Below are 5,092 nucleotides of genomic sequence, written 5' to 3'. Positions count from 1 at the left end.
TTAAGAAAGGGCAGCATGTAAGCAATGGTGCATGGTCCAAGTTTAAGTGGTGGCTCCTTTCCATAGGTTTGACCTTGCCATCTTCATCATCACTTAACATGCTATGTTTGATCTCACACCCATTGCTTAATTGGTGGCAAACACCTGGGGTGTTACAGCCCTCCCCCCTTAAAAGAATCGCGTCCCGAGATTTAGGACGAAAGACTTTTATGGAAGAGAGACATGCTACCAGTTTCCAATATCAGCGATAGCTTTAGGCTACATAGCTTCAAGCATAAAAGAGGCTAATTTGGTCAAGACACTTTCTGATACTTGTTCGTTGTAGTATTTTTTTTTGTCTGAAGAATTTCCTTCGTTGGCCTTCATAAAGTATTGTTACTTTGGGAGGAATCCCAGATAGCAATGTCTTATGTACTTCATCCTCGATGTACGAAGAGCGATATAAACGTAGACTAAATACTTGTAGCATCTACTTCCCTAGTGAATACAGCACATATCATATGGACTTTGTACTACATCATAATCTTCCGAAGGATACTCGTTGCAATGGTTCCATGTGTGCAGTTCTCTTTCTCTGATAATAAGATTGTATGGTCTGAGTCGGCCGGGTGAGTGGTAAACGTAATAGCTGACTCTGTTGGCTCAACGTTCTCGACGATCATTCCTTAGGGAGCCTTTGTATCCAAGTTGCAACAGTGATCTGGGTTGAATCTGATGCAACCTCTTGGGTAAACACACATATAAGGTACCAAAGGCATGTCAGCATTGAAGAACTATTGACGCAGAAGGATGTTAGCGAGGTTGGGAGGACAACACAAATTGCTAGTAATCACAAAACTAGGGACTAGTTCACTACCAAGCAGGTTAAGTACAATTTACCTTCGTGGTGCAGTTGCACAACAAGTTGGGTTGACTTGCATCGTAGCAAAACCAGCTTTCTTACTACATTTGTCGTCGAGGCTTCCATTCTAAGGCCAATCAATATCTCAAAAACCATAATCCGAAAATCTGTGGTTTGACACCTTTCCAATTGCCTTCGAATTGCAAGGGCACAATTTGACTTGTAGAACATCTTGACTGCTCAACTATTATCGATACAAGAGGACAAAGGTACGGCACAAACATGGGTGCAAGGAGTCTTCTCTAGGGCATATAAAGGATTATCTAATGGCAAGACAATGATTGTGTTGCCAGTCTTGGCATCGATTGTAAACACAACTTTTTCAGGTGAAGGATGATCGCAGTTGCCGCGAAATTCCAGATTATGTACCCTTTTGTTTTCTATTCATATCTCACAAACTACTGCTCCAATATGCACAAATTTTGGTGGGCATGTAGATCCATGGGTCTTCTAACTACTCACCAAAATTCAACTCAAACGGACACCATTTGTCCATCCAAACAATTCATCTACCAAAACTGTTGTGTTCTGAAATGGCAGCAAACCGAGCCGACAAGATATCTCTCAAATCCGATGTTTTACTCAACCAATACTCAAACCAACTTAAGACATTGAAGGGTCCTAAGCGAGGAATGAGATCACCAAGTTTGGGGTCAATCCAACTTCGTTTGAGTCACTAATCGCCGGCTTGAAGATAACCGGTTTAGTACCATAAAATCTGGACATATTTCGTGTTCTCCCTTTTCTTTGCTTTCACACGTTGAGGTGTGTGTTTTGCACTCTCTAACCTTTCTCATAGCAGCAGCAGCCTTTCCCTAGCTAAGGATGGAGGCTAGAGTTTTCCTCACATGCTTCTCTGGTAATACTTCAACCATCGTTCTAGACACCAACTAGACTATGCACAAGCATTGGACTTGTGGCTGTTTTCTCATGGCACAAAACATTATTCCACAAGTAAGGCATTTCTACATTGACAAGGAACCATTCCTATATATCCTTCGGCACTTCATCCAATAGAGTCCGGACACATATGTAATTGGCACCTTAGGGCATAAAGATGCTAACTAAAATCAGGGACGTGCTTTCACTAGCTCCTACCTAGCCGATGCCACGTCTTGTACTATCTACGTGATCGTCCAAGATGGAATTGACTGGATAGCACATTTAGAGAAGAAGTAGCACTTGCATTGCGGGGCCAGGTTTGCTGTTTCCTTGATCAACATTGTTCTGTGAGATCTGGCCTTCATAGTTACCAAATAGTTATTACCTATCTGAAGACTAACTTTCCTACTGGTAACAAATCAGTTGTCCCTCAACTCTAAAAAGGTTCCAAATCTTTACTCTTGACAATAAAAATTTGTGGTCGAAGCCTACAGATGGTCGCCATTGAAGTCAGCAGAAAGGGGTCACACCAAAAAAAAAGGTCGGTTCGTCTACGTGATCCTTATGCACCTAAAGATTGAGAACTTGGACAGGAACTCATATATATCAGGTGACCTATTATAGCACATAATCTCCTGGTCCATTTATCATCCGACTGATAACTTGTTCAACCTTAAGTGTGGTGCACCTTTCTGATCCAATGAAAATGACATAAGTTGCTCACTAGATGATCGACGTCATTATAGGGATCGTCAAGTAGAGTCACTTGTCTACCACCTCTTGCAGTCTGATTATGTTCCTGTTAGCGACCTGTTCTTCAAAGGTTAACCATTGGACGACTTCACAAGGGAGTCCTATTGCATCTAGTTCGACATATATACCTCTTGACATGATAAGGAGAGATAACCAAGGAGGAGCTCAAGTGAGAATAACATATCGGTGTAGTTCTATAATGGATCATGACTAGAAACCTCGATACCAGCGCGTGCCGAGCAGCACAACCTTGTGTGCGCGCCCACAGGAGGCTCTCGGTTTTGTCGCGGCACCATAGATCGCTAATCATGGCACCATTACTGAACATACAGCCCACAAGAAATCTCACATGGCATAAATTGGGTTTGCATAGGAGCAAGCACTATGTGAAGGAGGGATAGCAAACAAAGGTAGTCACAAGGTTAGGAGTCAACAAGCAAGGGATCCAAAAATCAAAACACAACGCAAGAGAGCATAGCTTAATTGCCAAAGACAACTGAGCAGGGGACTTCTTGCCAAATTTCCATATACGTCTTGTGTCCACCAAGTGATTTCCAAAACTTGGACGTGGTTGTTCTTCAACACTCGTATGCTTACCGAGGACAAAAGGGGTGATAACTATGGCACTAATTAGATAACAAGCATACATACCCACCACTTGGCTAAACTAGAGAACATTAAGCATGTAACCACAATTATTTCTAGCAAGGCTAAGCACACACTTTTCTCAAGCACTTCCTATTCAAGCAACATGGAACAAGGCATTCTTGTTTAACTCCACACAAGGAAGATAGTGCAATACATCGATCACAAGTTACTTAGAACAAAGGAAGGAAAGCATATTTATGCACAAGCACAATCATGATGCATGCTCGTCCTATTCGTCCTCACGAAATTGCCAGCCTAAGGTGGCAATCACGTTCTATGTCGGTGGCATAAGACGTACTCTCTCGATATATAGCTAGTCGTCAGCTACATTCAATCTACGCATTCGTGGTTAGCGTACCTGCAGGCAAATTCATTGCCAGACCATCCCACAAGAGATAAATAGCACACAATGCAAACAGTAAACTTAAGATACTCTCCATATATACATCCCCAGATGTATATACTTCGATATCCATAGCTACCCGACAGATATACCCACAATTAAGTACCTTCATATATACATGTGTGTAACATGTAAATATTCTAGTAACCACAGCTAACTCTCCCCTAGATCGACAGTTGGACGGTCATACTCTCACAACTCACACTTACCTGGGCGTAGAGGCAATTGATCCATACATTACCATTCAACACGAATGGCATCCATACATATAGCACGCCGTATGGACAACGAAAGTAAAATTTTCAATAAAGTACATCCCAAAGTTGGTACTTAGATAGCCACCTAATAGTCCTTAACTAGGCATAAAGGAAGATGTCGCTAGCATAGTTTTGCGAATAAGTTTTGACAAATTTGCTTGTAGCTGAAGTTTTAGTTAAAATAGACCTTTTAAAATCAAAACTTAGCTTTTAAAACTATGTACCCTGACAGTATTATGCTTAATCTCGCTCTGATACCAGCTGTGACAGAACCGCCCAATTTATACAAGATCAAGTACGGTTGTCCTCGCTAACACGTTGACACACCCATACTTTCACTCATATAAACCCGGTAGTCTGCCGAGTGTCCCGAAAGACCTCGGTAAATCAACATCACAACCAAGATCGCGTGATTAAGCAAATACACATCACATACATCGGGTTGCAGCAGAAATAATATTACAAATGGGTTAATAAATAATAGTACAAGTTTGGGTTTCAAAACCGCTTAGTGAAAACAACATAGCTTTCAAATGATTACATTAATATAAGTTCCAAATATATTGCTAGCATAGTGACATCATCCGACAAAAGCATATAGATGAGAAGTAAGTATAGAATCACCGAGCCCACCGGTGGTTAGCCACCATCATCAACAGGTCGAGAACATCACCTGCAACAAGGTGGGATAAACCCTGAGTACTCGAATGTACTCAGCCAGACTTACCCCGTCTTAAACCAAAATAAAGCGACACCAAGGATTATGCAAGGCTTTCTTTAGTGGGCTAGCTGACTTGTTTGCCGAAAAGCATAAGCTATCATGAACGAAACCATTTTAAGTACTTTGCATCATCTTTATTATGACCTATCCATCTAGGTAAGCACCTGTACTATAGCAATCACTTGATTAACCAATAACATCCCGTTACCAATTTAGATTTAGCATATCCCATACCATCCAGATAACCATCATTGTTCCATAATAATTACTACGATGCAGTAACTCAAGTCAAGTGCTCACTATCCAGGAGCGATGGCGATTCGAATCGATTCCTAACCAGCCTGGTGATTTGTTCCTTACACACAATCTCACTCACCCGCTAAAGTGAGATATTGATCACCGAGTCAACTTTCCAGGAACCTCGAGTTTGCCAGGAACCACATGTACCCGGGGGCCGACCGACTGCACTTTGGCCTTATCATCCCGCCCCCCGTGTCCTACCACCACCTGCTTCGGCAACAGTGCGC

This window comes from Miscanthus floridulus, chromosome 8 (genome assembly GCF_019320115.1).
Source record: "Miscanthus floridulus cultivar M001 chromosome 8, ASM1932011v1, whole genome shotgun sequence".
In the NCBI taxonomy this organism is placed as follows: Eukaryota; Viridiplantae; Streptophyta; class Magnoliopsida; order Poales; family Poaceae; genus Miscanthus; species Miscanthus floridulus.
Note: the sequence above shows the minus strand (reverse complement) of the source record.